The following is a 15,770-nucleotide window of genomic DNA, read 5'->3' as shown; positions in this document are numbered from 1 at the left end:
TGGCTCTAATTACTTGTGGTGGAAAATTGTTATGCGTGTGTAGATGGGGAAAAACGATTTGCTGGTTTTTACGGGATTGAGGAGACGACCGTACGGAGGAGACTCCTTGAACCGAGAAAAATGTTCAACCTCACACAGATGCACTGCAAGAAGGGAGTGCTTTGAATTCGAGATATCAATCTGTAGTACTCCGGCCTAAACCAAGACAATGGTCGTTCCATAGTAAATTCGGTCACAAGAGAGGATGGGTTGATCTGTAGGAGGGAAGCTAAGATATGTATGGAATCAATGGTAATCAAAGATTGTGGGTGTGTTGTGAATTCTGAATAAGATAAGTTCTGAATGATTGAAGTTGCTCAGTTGAGAGTAATTGCTCAATTGATAAGGTGTTGATCTCGTGTTGTCTGTGAGACATGAGATCGTTGTATATTCAATCATGATTTCAGAGACTTATTTATATTGCTGGAATTGTGGACACCATGATCCCATGAAGTGTGACAGTTGATGGAATCAAAGAGTGGGGAAATGAAAATCGTGTTTGAAACCAGTTGCTCATCGTGCGGAGACTTGGTCGATTTTCCATCCACTACTTTGTTAACTCCTTCAACTGATTGCACGACTTGCTCACATTCCATCGTGTGTATGAACACACGTGCCGTAGACCGTCAGACCAAAACCCTAGTTGATATCCCCCCAAGTGACACGATTGATGTCTCGTGGTTAATTAGTCAGTTGTTGGCTTCATGACTTTATGGGACGATGAGTCCATGTATTTGCTGAGTTGAACATGATTTTGCAAAATTTTCTGAGACTCATGAATTGAACGTGTTTGTTGAGACAGAGGTATAATTCTCACATTGAGGTGAGCAAGTATTGCTCATTTGATGAATTGTTGAATAATTATAGTTGAACCAATATTCTTTGGTTTGAGCAAATATTGCTCATATGAGCAAGTGTTGCTCGTCTGATGAATTATTGGCAGCGTGACCGAAATAAAACATTAATTAGAATACTGGTAGCTGAACCGAGCATAATAAAATGGTGATCATGAGATCGTCGTAAAATTATTAGCGTTCGAATCTGGAATTATGATCCTTGGACTCAGCAACCCTAATTTGATCAATTGATGACCAAGTGATAGTTTATTGAAAATTTAACCATGGAATGAAGGAGGACCGGATACATGAGACCGTGGGTCGACCATGTAGCGTCCATATGCTCGCTTGAGAAAATACCAAGACCCCTTGAAGAGTTGGTGAAAAGATGATCAAATGCTGGTTCAATCATTTTTCATATAATGCTCGTCTGAACCTTAGGTGATAAAACCTAATTAATTATGGAGAGGTGAGAGACCGACCAAGGGGTCATGAAACCAACCCTGGATGGTCTTGGGATCGAATGACGATCACTTCATGAAATTCCAAAATTATTTGGAAGAGTCTTGGACCTAATACGTGCAATTGCGCAGATTAGGTCAAACCATGAAAATACGTTGGACCAGCTCATTGCGAACCAAAGATCCAACCTTGGTCGGTCAAGGTAACATGCTCACATCGTCAACACGTTCGCGTCTCAGTCCTGAGAATTTTGATATTTTCTGGCGTGCGTTTGAGCAACCAATTGAGAAAATACAATAAAATCAGGGTTTTGCTGAAACTGAGGAAACTTCATGAGATGAAGGAAAATAATTATAAAATGAAGGAATGATGAAGCGTGGGACCGCTGAAGCCAAGGCATGGCCGGCTGTCCAGTGACCACGGTCCCATGGTGCCTTTTCCAAATTTTATATTATTTTTCATGATTTTATGAAAATATCATGAAATAAAAGAATTTGTTGAAATTAAGGAGTTTCCTTGAAGTGAAGGAGTTCCATGGGATCAAGGAAGAAAATAATATTAAAATAATAAAAATAAGGGCGTGTGGGACCGGTTAGGGCATGGCCGGCCGGCTTGGGCCTGGTCCCACGAGTTTCCCTAATTTTTATGTATTTTCCGTGTATTTTTCCATGATTTGAAGGAATTTTCCTAATTTGAGAGAAATACCATGAAATCAAGGAGTTTCATGGGATGAAGGAAACCTTAAAATAATAATAATAAAATAAAGGGGCGTATGGGACCGGCTAGGGCATGGCCGGCCGGCTGGGGTCCGGTCCCATTGGTTTCCCTAATTTTATATTATTTTTCATGTATTTATGAAAATACCATGAGATGAAGGACTTTTCATGAGACTAGGGAAATAATAATAAAATAATGAGGAACCATGAGGTGTGGGGACGGCCGAGATTAAGGCATGGACGATTTGCCAACAATCACGGCCCCACAATAGTTTCCCAATTTTATATTATTTCTTTCGTGCGAAGGAAGCACCATGAAACTGAGGAGTTTCCTCAAACGAAGGATGTTTGTTCAAATGAAAGAATTTTCATAAGATCAAGGAAAATAACAAAAAATATGATAAAATATAAAACTGGTGTGGGATTTTCCACGGCACGGCCGACCGGTCGGTGAACCCAATCCCCTGGCGCCTTGGTCAATATTTTAATTATTTATTATTTTCCTTCCTATTTTGCATAGGTTCATCGTTACGTCGTATTTTGAAATACTCGTTCGTGCGGTGATTGTTAGTGCATTATCGTTGAGTACACTTGCACCTTTTGAGCCGGGGCTTACTCGGAGGTAGCTCTGACGCCCGTGCGTTGAATATTTATTACTAACCCATGGAATTCTGCTGGGAAGAAGCATAGATTGAAGTAACGAAATATTGCGAAAATATTTGAATATTTTCGGAAATTCAGTGGATGAATCCAAGAATTTAGGAATAATGAACTTATGGCTCTATACTGGCAGAGCAAGCTGTCTAGGAGCATTAATTATTCTGACATGAGCTTGTTGGAGCTTCATATCCTTTATATAGTCAGGGAAACTTGTTGTTTGTATCCTGAAGACGTTATCGCTCTATACTAGCAGAGCAAGCTGTCTAGGAGTCGTCAATCTCGTGATTCTATATAGAAATAATTACTGAAGTGTTTAGTATTCATGAGATATGCCGTTGTCCAGCCGAGAGACTACATATCTGCATGTACTCTGAGAGACAGTATTCTCAGTCAGAGGATTCAATGAGAGACTCGTGTCTCAATACTCACATCTGATTGCTGATAGACGCATTTATGTGTCTAATATATCTCAATTGTATATATTTTTAGTGCTCGATTTTGTACTTATTTTGGTTATTTTATGTCTTTATAGGTATTTTGGATAAACAAGCTTTTGCGGCGAAATTGGCTCGAAAAGCGGTTTTTCTGCTCGTGGGAGAAAATTACTATACGGACTCTCACTTTGGATAAGGGGTAACCCATTTCAAGGCATATGCTAAAGGGACTCCCAGTCTGGTTAAGGGGACACCCTTCTTCACGTTCAAATAATCGATTTTGGCGGGAAACTGGTTCACGTCTGCATGAATTTCTCTGAATGATTTTGGACGTGATTTCCTCTTGGATTTTCATCGGACCAAGTTGGTTTGGGCTTGGTTTGATCGTGTAGGAGAAGTGGTGGGCTTGGTTGAGTTAAGAGAAAGAGATTTTATCTCAAGTTCACGAAACAGAGACGCAAAATACTGATATCTGGTAAAGTCTATTAACGGATAGGATGATATGCTCATATCTCTGGAAAGAGTTTTCAAACACTGGAACTCTATGTTAACGCGTAACAAAACAGAAAAAAAGGAAAAGAAAAAGCCGTGACTTTGAGAGAGAATAAAGGGAAGATTGGGGAAGATTTGATGACCCTGGATGGTATAAAAAGAGTTGTTCGAGTCTTATAGAAGTTTATCAAGAGTTTGGGGAAGGTTTGGGACGCAGAGGAGCGAAGAAGAAGGATTAACAGCAATTCCCACCTGCTGCTGCATCTGCCATTAGAGAACCTTGAAGAACACGAAGAACGGACTGCACAGAGCAGTCTTATTTTCTGCAGCGTCAACAGCAGTAGCGGTGTGTCGTTCTTTTACTGCAGTTCCCTGGTATCGTTCTTCTCTGGACACTTATAGAGGGTCGTAGTTTCACTGTTTTATATTTTTCACTCTTTTAATCATATTTTGAGCATCAAGTATGTATTTTGAGAACATGATTATCATGAGTAGATAAACCCCAATACTGGGATGATGGAGGAAGCTGTTTTTCAGCCATGTGGTTATTTAAATAATTCTTAATTCACTTTTTGCACCGATTTTAATTGATTTATGATTTCAATTAATTACTTGTGATTTTGTTTGATGGAACATGCTTAGTCCTAGGGATTCTTGATGTGCCATGCTTATAATATACAAGTAATATTTTCTGGAATGTAATTTGGCAAAGATAGAGTTAATATTTGTTTTATTTTGAGCTATAATCGCCTAGGATTATTTTCTGAGCCACTTGAATATGAAACACATTGGAATCCTGAGTCCTGGTTCCTCTTGATCTTGTGACATATTTTTTGTATATATCTTTATTTTTAAATCTTTACAAGTCCGAGCAACGAACTCTTATTTACCGCAATCGAAATACTTCAACAATTGATGTATCATGAGTTCGTCTAATTATGGGTTTATGATTTTAGCCTTTGTCGAAAATCCACCATCTACACTAAGTCCCCTGCTTAGTGAGGAAAGCCGTGTTCCTCAGTCAGCATTGAATGGTGATTTTCCGGTCATAAACAATATAAGTAATTGCACTCAGTCGTGAGTTAAGATGTTACCGGATTTTGATAGTACGAGCAAACCATGACTTGAATGAAGATCCTAGTGGCATGATAGAGCATCGTTTAACGAGCATAAATTGGTGTTGAACCGCTGGTTTGGACGACGGGACCTTGGTCGTTTAGGATTCGTGGACCGGACCCAATAAGGAAATCCTTGTAAAATTAGGTTTTTGGAAATAAAATTTGATATAAAAGGGAATTAATCCCTTATTTTTTATTATTTTTCCCACGAACAGCACCTTCATCACCTCTCCACCACCTTTACGCCAGCAGCAGGAGGAGAAAATTTTCAAGCCGGAGCACCGACCGTCGCCGCCACCGTCCGGCCAACTTTCGGCCGGCGCCGACCAGGTGTGGTTTTTTTTTTTTGCTGATGTTTATATGAGTTTCATGAAGTGATCATGTTGAAATCATATATGTGCATATATTAGTGCGAGTTTTATTGAAAAACCCTCGTTTTTGAAAACGTATGTTCGTTTGATCGTTAGTTTTGAAAACTAATAATAATCCCTGATTTAGGAGGGATTTTTTTTTAATATATGTAGACCTAGGTCCAGTGATAAAACTTAGTTTATGAGCTTTAATGTGAACCAAGGTTTTATCATAAAAGAGTGAATTTTCATGAAACCGAAACAAACCTTCGTTTTAGAGAATGACGATAGTACGAAGGAAAAAAAAATTTATACATGAACTTGTGTCCAGTGATAAAATTTTGTTTATGAGCTTTTATGTAAATCAAAACTTTATCTTATAAGGTGTGAGCTCTCACAAAATTGAAATAAACCTTCGTTTTAAAGACGAACGACGATACGAAGGAAAAGAGTTTTTTTTTTTTTTTTATAAAATCATGGTCTGTCCACGAAAAATATTTTTGTATGCAAAACCGTGACATGCTCACGGAAAAGAGTGTGTCTTTTTTTTTAGCGTGAGTTATCACTCGCAAAAGATAAAACGTGAATTATCGTTTATATTTTTGTAAACATATATTTTCAAAAACAAGTTTGATTTTGAGCGATGTTCAAAGTAAACAATTATTTATGATGAAATAATGTTTTAGTTTTCATTATTCCATGGTGAATGTTCACACAGTAGAAATGTTCATGATTTTGTGAAAATTTGAGTTTCGTTCGTTTTTGTAGGTTTCTAAGAGACGAACGATTTTTGAGGTGTTAACTCTAGCATTACTATCAATATCGTTAGTGGAAGCGTAAAAGGTAAGAGTTAAGAGTTATCATTAGATGCTTGTACTCCCTTGATTTATATCTGGGTGACATACTGAAGTAGAATGTAGTGTGAACTTTACAGCTACTCCGCAAAGATGTCCAACTCCCAAGCTAACGACACTCCAAGGGACGAAATGTATATTGATGATGATACCTCCAGAGACGAGACATGTATGGATGAGACTTCCGTAGGCGAAGAAGAGGATGAAGCCTCTGGAATTAAGAATGTCCCGAATATAGATGATGCGTTTTTTGCGGAGGTTGAGCAGGAAACTGAGAATCATCTCAAATCTCCAGTGTATCGTCTTCTGATAAATCCCAGAAATGTTACTCAGAAGAAATTGGTGACTCCTAAGACAGTGATTCAGTTTTTTCTTGAACGAGGTACCTTCCTTGTATCAATCATAGAGTTTAAGCTTTCTCGACGACCTTTGGAAAAATTCTCTGGATGGGAGAGACATATGCTGGGTTTCCCTCATGTCAGGGCTATGCTCGATCAGGCGCAAGTGACTAGAGCTATTCAGGCTTCTGGAGACTTATTAATTTTCCATGATGCGAGAGGTATTGTGTCTCTACTTGCTCGTTGGTGTATTCCGACTCACACCTTTATATGCAGATGGGGAGAGTTTACCGTTACCTTAGAGGATGTGGCTGCTTTGACATCTCCCAATCACGGGCAATCTCCCTGGAGATCTTTCAGATGAGGAGACTGCAGTTTCTAACATCTTGAAATCCTCAATGGAGGAAGTGAATAAGGCGTCTGGCAGTAAAGGATGCTATGCTCACTGGTTAACACGTTGGTGGCCAAAAGACGAGGTTTCTGATAGTCCCATCGACGGTATGTTTCCCATTGCTGCTTTCTTATGTATATGGATGTCCGGAGACATATTTGAAGACAGTGGAAACTTTTTGAAACCCTTCGTGATCCCCTTTGCTATCAAGATGGCTCAAGGTGAGCAACTTCCGATAGGTAGATTATTCCTGGGTTCTTTGTATTCTAACTTGGACTCCTTGATAATAGACTCCAGTGTGTCGAATGGCTTTATAAAGATTGAGTGTTATTCCAACACGATGTTTCTTCAAGCTTTGATGTGGGAACACTTCAAAAACTATGCACCTATTCCACGTAATATTTTGCAAGGACCGAATGCTGATGCTCGTCATATCTTCTCTGAAAAAGATAATGCCAGGATCATGTGTTGGTCTAAAAAGCAGCCTCGGTCTAAAGCACGCATTGATGCATTGGATGATGAATCTGAGTTCAACTTCCGCTCGTGGGTGTCTGTTCCTGGTTATGTTTCCCAGCCAACGACTTTTAATACTAGAGAGAGTGTGATGCTGATGTCCAGTGCAAATCTGAGTGATGGTGAAAGATCTTTCATGTTGAGTTGCACCCTTGGTCATTTGATATCGGCTATATACGGAGGACTTTCAGTGGAGGAAGATAATATTGACAGAGCAGCTCGACAAATGGGTATGGATTAGTGTGTTCCAACTTTTCGAAGGAGAAAGCCATCAGTTGAACAACTTATAACCCATTTATACCATACTCATGTGGAAGGAAGTAATTACTGGTTCCCTTGCTCCGAGAGATTTTCATATGTAACTCCAGGTTATGTATACTTTTGGGATCAACAACTTCAGCGATTGTGTGATTACGTGATGGCTGGTCAGCCTCCAGTGAAGGATCCTCCTTCTACTGAGATGATTTCTGGTCGACCAAGATTGAAGTATCTCTCTGGTGATAAACGAAAATCGTCTCCAGGATCTTCTCAGGTATGTTTCTTCGTATAATCTTCATGAAATTATGAGAACTGTATTCTAATTATGTTACTGAATTTTACCACAGGACGGTCGTAATGTAAGACCTCGAATCCATGTAGATTTCTCAGAAACTGAAGCGATTGTTCACGGTGAAGAAGGAAGGAACAAGAGTTATAAGTTGTTACCTAATACCATAAAGTCCCCAGTTGGTTCTTTGGTGAGTTCTCGGTATTCCCCTTGTCGTGACTTTTTCTCGCCCACATTATTAGGATCATGAAACCAATGTTGTTATTACGTTGCAGAATTTTACTCCATCAAGTATCGACGGTCTTCGGTTTTCTTCTACTGAGCAAACAATTCCTGATTTGAGCGATGAAGAAGAAGCCGTAAGTATTTCTTCGCATATTCAATTATGATGCTTTATAGATAAAATGTTGATTGTTGAGGATGTATCCAGGAGGATGTCGTCATGGAGACGGAGAGTGATGATACCCATCCATCCTCTGAGAATAGAGACGAAAGCACTTCCAAAGATTCGGAGCCGAATAGAAGTAATGAGCCTTTTATCATTAACACGGACAATCCCAATTCCTTGGATACTTCGAAGACCCCCCAAGTAAGTACATGTCCTGTATCCTCTTCATAGAAGTATGAAAGTGCTTATTTGTGAATGAATGAATGAATGAGAATCCATGTGTATACATGAAAAACTTAGTCGAAATTCGTCGTCAGAAAATTCATAACTCAGTTTTTTAGCAAAAACGCCGTAAAACCTTCATCTGGAGTCGGATTTTCATGATCTGCATATGCATATTCAAGCCCGGAAAATTTCCAAGCTTTAGTTGAGAACCTTTTTAAGTTTTGAGCACGTTCAGGGCCTGAAAAAGGCGAAACAGTAAACTTCCTGGAGACTTTCTGAACTTTTTCAGATGGTATATTGTTCAATGTTTTGACCACATCTCCTTTCTTTTTCATCGGATTGTCATAAAATTTTTACACTCTATAGAGGACATACATACGAAGAGAATGGTATATAACCCATCCTCAGATTCCTTGTAGATTGCTTCCAGTTCGTCTTCTAGTACAGGGCAGAGTACAGTTTCTTCAGACGAGGTTACCGTAAAACGTATTTTCATGACTTTCATGCCATTTTCTCGTGCCTTGAGTATATGATGATGAACTTTGATGATGTCGTATTGCTTGTATACTGTATTTCGTAATCTTCTCCGTTTTCATGTTTATGTGACTCTAACCTCATGTAATCTTCGTATTAGGTGTCAAATACCGAAGTTGAGGATATTGAAACCAATGAGGATAACTAGAACTTCCCTGGAGTTATTGATGAAGAGACAACCATCCCTGCACTTCAAGGCCATGAGAAGGTTTTCACTGAAGTTGTGGAAACCCATATTGTTGTTGATTCGGTGATAAAAGAAACTGAAACACCGGAGAATGTTGTTGCTCTGATTGTAGAAGTTGCCCCAGTAATTGGGAACCGTATAGTGGTGCATGAATATCCAAGTGCAGGAGTTGCTTTTGATCCTCCATTTGATGCTTCACTCCCGTATCATGAACTAGTTGGTGGATTCAGCGTTCCCATTGGATATGCAGGCTTGTACGAGAAAATATGGAAGAAGTTTGGTCACATAATTGTCGACAGGAATCCTGGGCGTGCTTATGCCTCAACAATGCAAGTAGGTATTATCTTGCGTGTTGTAAGTGATATATGCACTAAGGCCAGAAGTACTGTGATGCCATATATATTCTTTGATTGGGAGTTTAACTTGGAGAATTTAGAAAGACTTGGCTTCAATGTAAGTGGCTTCGTAAGCAAATGAACGCCATCAAGGACTCGTGTGAGAACGACATACCCTTTCCCAATGATGCTGTGATGGAGAAAGAAGACAAGATTGCCAGGCTGACTGAAGAGTTGAACAAGGAGAAGGCGGCTTTGCAGGCCTTGAAGGATGCAGAGGAGCGAAAATCCTTTTTTGCTGATTTTCTTTGGTTTCCTTTTTCATGATCTCTTTAGCTTCTGAACTTCTGAGAGATGTGAGGTTTTTATTTGGGTTTTGATATTAGCTGGTTTTGGATTGGTAGATGGTTAAGGATTTTCTTTTGGATTTGATAGAGAATTTCCTTTAAGAAATATGAATTGAATTCTGATAAATTGTTGAATTCAAATACTGATTGCAAGTATTGCAAACGTTTTGGAGGAATTGAAATACAATGAAAGAAAATCCTAAATGCCAAATCCAGACGTCATGAATGCTTCAAACGCCCAGTACCTCGAATGTTTGATAATTTCAGACAAACGCCTTAAGCCAATTCTCGTGAATTACTGGTAGGGTTCTGCCATCTGTGTTGATCAGTTTGTAGTATCCTCCGGTTATGGACTTAGCAACCATAAATGGTCCTTCCCAATTGGATTTCCTTGTAGAATTAAGACCACGCTGAGCTGCTTTGACAACTAGGTCCCCTTCATGAAATTTGTTAGGTTTGGTCGACCGCGCTTTGAATATCTTCTGTTGATTCGGAATTCCTCGTGTGACGAAATTCCGTGGCTGTGGCACATATGGACATCCGTGCAGAAAGGAGTATCCTTCATAATGTTTGTCATGCTTAGCCACATCCTCCGCAATGAATCTCTTGATTGGATGATCAACCTGAAGAAGTTCTGAATCCAACCATTGGGTGTAATATTGCTGAGACGAAATTATCCACTCATAGCATTTTGCAATTGCTAAATTGTTTGCGGAGTGAACCCCTTGAACCAAATAAGCATATTTGAAAACTGACGATATGGGAACATGAGAAGGAATAAGACTTGCATGAGTGCGAAATCTCTTGACGAAAGCGTTTGGATGTTCCTCAGGATTTTGTGTAAGTTCTGTCAAGGCTTTGACCTCCTCCAGATACTCGAATGGTGAGATATCTTCTTTTTCTTCCTCTGAGTCAGAGGTTTCTTCAGCGGAGAGATGTGTAATTGAAGGTGTCAGTGTCACCTTCCCATCATGAATCCATGTGCGTCCAAGAATCATGTCATATCCTGGATCTTCTCGGATTATGTAAAACTTGGTCTCAATACAAACCAAATTTTCTTTGACTTTGAGTATGACGTAGCCGTACGCGTTTCTGGAAACTCCTTCATGATCTCTAATTTCCATGGGGGCATGAGTAGCTTCTTGTCGAGTAATGCCAGTGGATCTGAGATTTTTCATAGGGATGATGTTGACGGCAGTGCCGACATCAACAAATGCTCTCTTGAACTCGTGTCCTTTGATGTGCACTGTGGTGAGCAGTCCCCAGTCATACATTTCTTTGTCTGTCGCTGGAGGCTCAGTGAATGTCTCTTGAATCAGTAGACGCTTGCCTGACACGATGTGGTTTAATACCGCAAACATGTCTTTCCTTTGAGCCTTTGATAAGTATAGCAATTCGCAGACATGCTCGATCAAGGACTGAACTGCTTCTTTGACGGGAGGTTCAGAGATGGTAAAGGCCCTGACTGGAAGGGGATTTCTGTGTACTCCTTCAGTCCCCAAGTTGAGCTCTCCCCATTCGACCTTTTCTTTAAATATGCGCTTCAAAGTTTTACAATCACTTGTGGGATGACTGAAGAACCTATGAAAGCGACAATACCGAGGATTTTCCATGACCTCTTCAGTTGGTTCCCTCTTGACATATGGCAACTTGATTGCACCATCCTGAATCCAGGCATCCAGCAATTCGATGACTTCTTCAATGGAGCAGGGGAAATCAGGTGCTTCTGGATCTTCCGTGTGTTAGGGAGGAGTTTGCCAATTATCTTTCTTTTGTGCCTTTGGAGGGGCTGAGGAAGTATGCTTATGTTGTGGATCAGCTTTCCGTTTGCTTCCTTATGCAACAGCATTTGTGGAAGTCTGAAGGTTGTATTGTTTGTTGATCAAACGTCTGCTACTGCCTCTGGCCTCTCGTGTTTCTTCACCTTTTGCAGTCTTAGTCCTTTCTAGTAGAGCAAGTGCAGTAGTTTCCGACCTCTTGGCTGCTTCATGGAGTTCTGAGAAAGTCTGGAACCTGAGATTCTCCAATAAGGCTCTGTAGACTGGAATCATCCCATTGATGCATAGGTCCACAAGTTGTTGTTCTGTGACATTCAGATCATGGCAATCCAACGCTTGAACTCTGAACTTCTTCACATAGTCGTTAGGATGTTTGGTGTTCTTTTGAAATATCCTTCCGAGATCAGAGAGGGTGACTTGCTCTGAAACAAAGAAATACTTTCTATAGAAAGCATTAACCATTTCTCCCCAACTGTTGATAGTTCCTGGTGCGATGTTGTTATACCAGGTGTATGCCCTGCCTTTCAAGGATTTTGAAAATTCTTTGAGACGAACAACATGGTTATGCTCATGTTCACCCAAAGCTTCCAGGAACCGAGAAACATGTTCTCGAGCGTTGTCGGTTCCGTCGTACAAAGTGAAGGTTGGAGAGACGTAACCTTTTGGGAGAGGGATCCTTTGTGTATCAGCAGGGTATGGAGGTTGGTGACGATGGACATGTGGGGTCTTGCCTCTTCCGCGGTTCACCAGAAGGCGTTCCAAATCTTCCCGAGTGATGAAGTTTGATGATTCCTTCGCGTCTGCGGCTTTGCGGACTTCATCATCATCTATTATATGAATTTGAATTACCTCAGGATCAACGTCTGAGGATTTCTCCTTCTCTTTCCCTTTTTCTTGGATCTTCCCTGACATTGTATCAGTGAGAGCCTTTAGTTAATTAAATAGCTCCTTCTTTATTGTAGCCATATCGGTTTGATTCTTTGCAAGAGTCTCTTGCACTTTGATGAGATCAGCAATGGTAGGTGGTGGATTTCCTCTGACTTCCTCAGGGTGTCGGCCGAACAAAGGATGACTCGCCGAGTTGACGTGAGGAGGAGTAACATTACCACCGTCAGTGTTAGAGGCCGGAAACGTTCCCGGGATATCTTCGTTGTCGTTGTTGTTGTTGCTAGTGCTAGCGCCGTTTGCGTTGAGACCTGTGACTAACCCAGACCTAAGACCAGCCATCTTGTGGAGTTGTGAGGTTGCAACCGAGAGAATGATCTCCCACTGTTGTCTCCAATCTGTAGATGAGGAAAAATGATTTGTTGATTTTTACGGGATTGAGGAGACGACCGTACGGAGGAGACTCCTTGAACCGAGCAAAATTTTCAACCTCACACAGATGCACTGCAAGAATGGAGTGCTTTGAATTCGAGAGATAAATCTGTAGTACTCCGGCATAAACCAAGACAATGGTCGTTCCAGAGTAAATTCGGTCACAAGAGAGGATGGGTTGATCTGTAGGAGGGAATCTGAGAAATTTGTGGAATCAATGGTAATCAAAGATTGTGGGTGTGTTGTGAATTCTGAATAAGATAAGTTCTGAATGATTGAAGTTGCTCAGTTGAGAGTAATTGCTCAATTGATGAGGTATTGATCTCGTGTTTTCTGTGAGACGTGAGATCGTTGTATATTCAATCATGATTTCAAAGACTTATTTATATTGCTGGAATTGTATACACCATGATCCCATGAAGTGTGACAGTTGATGGAATCAAAGAGTGGGGAAATGGAAATCGTATTTGAAACCAGTTGCTCATTGTGCTGAGACTTGGTCGATTTTCCATCCACTACTTTGTTAACTCCTTCAACTGATTGCACGACTTGCTCACATTCCATCGTGTGTATGAACACACGTGCCGTAGACCGTCAGACCAAAACCCTAGTTGATATCCCCCCAAGTGAAACGATTGATGTCTCGTGGTTAATTAGTCAGTTGTTGACTTCATGACTTTATGGGACGATGAGTCCATGTATTTGCTGAGTTGAACATGATTTTGCAAAATTTTCTGAGACTCATGAATTGAACGTGTCTGTTGAGACAGAGGTATAATTCTCACATTGAGGTGAGAAAGTAGTGCTCATTTGATGAATTGTTGAATATTGATAGTTGAACCAATATTCCTTGGTTTGAGCAAATATTGCTCATATGAGTAAGTGTTGCTCGTCTGATGAATTATTGGCAGCGTGACTGAAATAAAACATTAATTAAAATATTGGTAGTTGAACCGAGCATAATAAAATGGTGATCATGAGATCGTCGTAAAATTATTAGCGTTCGAATCTGGAATTATGATCCTTGGACTCAGAAACCCTAAATTGATCAATTGATGACCAAGTGATAGTTTATTGAAAATTTAACCATGGAATGAAGGAGGACCGGCTACATGAGACCGTGGGTCGACCATGTAGCGTCCATATGCTCGCGTGAGCAAATACCAAGACCCCTTGAAGAGTTGGTGAAAAGATGATCAAATGCTGGTTCAATCATTTTTTATATAATGCTCGTCTAAGCCTTAGGTGATCAAACCTAATTAATTATGGAGAGGTAAGAGACTGACCAAGGAGTCATGAAACCAACCCTGGGTGGTCGTGGGATCGAATGACGATCACTTCGTGAAATTCCAAAATTATTTGGAAGAGTTTTGGACCTAATACGTGAAATTGCGCAGATTAGGTCAAACCATGAAAATATGTGGGACTGGATCATTGTGAACCAAAGAGCTAACCTTGGTCGGTCAAGGTAACATGCTCACATCGTCAACACGTCCGCGTCTCATTCCTGAGAATTTTGATATTTTCTGGCGTGCGTTTGAGTAACCATTTGAGAAAATACAATAAAATCAGGGTTTTGCTGAAACTGAGGAAACTTCATGAGATGAAGGAAAACAATTATAAAATGAAGGAATGATGAAGCGTGGGACCGCTGAAGCCAAGGCATGGTCGGCCATCCAGTGACCACGGTCCCATGGTGCCTTTTCTTAATTTTATATTATTTTTCATGATTTTATGAAAATATCATGATATAAAAGAATTTGTTGAAATTAAGGAGTTTCCTTGAAGTGAAGGAGTTCCATGGGATCAAGGAAGAAAATAATATTAAAATAATAAAAATAAGGGCGTGTGGGACCGGTTAGGGCATGGCCAGCCGGCTTAGGCCCGGTCCCATGAGTTCCCCTAATTTTTATGTATTTTCTGTGTATTTTTCCATGATTTGAAGGAATTTTCCTAATTTGAGAGAAATACCATGAAATCAAGGAGTTTCATGGGATGAAGGAAACCTTAAAATAATAATAATAAAATAAAGGGGCGTGTGGGACCGGCTAGGACATGGCCGGCCGGCTGGGGCCCGGTCCCACGGGTTTTCCTAATTTTATATTATTTTTCATGTATTTATGAAAATACCATGAGATGAAGGAGTTTTCATGAGATTAGGGAAATAATAAAAAAATAACGAGGAACCATGAGGTGTGGGGCCGGCCGGGATTAAGGCATGGCCGATTGGCCAACAATCACGGCCCCACAATATTTTTCCCAATTTTATATTATTTCCTTCGTGCGAAGGAAGCACCATGAAACTGAGGAGTTTCCTCAAACGAAGGATGTTTGTTCAAATGAAAGAATTTTCATAAGATCAAGGAAAATAATAAAAAATATGATAAAATATAAAACTGGTGGGGACTGGTCACGGCACGGTCGGCCGTCCGGTGAGTCCAATCCCCTGGCGCCTTGGTCAATATTTTAATTATTTATTATTTTCCCTCCTATTTTGCATAGGTTCATCGTTACGTCGTATTTTGAAATACTCGTTCGTGCGGTGATTGTTAGTGCATCACCGTTGAGTACACTTGCACCTTTTGAGCCGGGGCTTACTCGGAGGTAGCTCAGACGCCCGTGCGTTGAATATTTATTACTAACCCATGGAATTCTTCTGGGAAGAACCATAGATTGAAGTAACGAAATATTGCAAAAATATTTGAATATTTTCGGAAATTCATTGGATGAATCCAAGAATTTAGGAATAATTAACTTATGGCTCTATACTAGCAGAGCAAGCTGTCTAGGAGCATTAATTATTCTGACATGAGCTTGCTGGAGCTTCATATCCTTTCTATAGTCAGGGAAACTTGTTGTTTGTATCCTGAAGACGTTATCCCTATATACTAGCAGAGCAAGCTGTCTAG

Source organism: Papaver somniferum, chromosome 9 (assembly GCF_003573695.1).
Source record: "Papaver somniferum cultivar HN1 chromosome 9, ASM357369v1, whole genome shotgun sequence".
In the NCBI taxonomy this organism is placed as follows: Eukaryota; Viridiplantae; Streptophyta; class Magnoliopsida; order Ranunculales; family Papaveraceae; genus Papaver; species Papaver somniferum.
The sequence above is the reverse complement of the archived record's forward strand: the minus strand, read 5'-3'. Positions refer to the sequence as shown.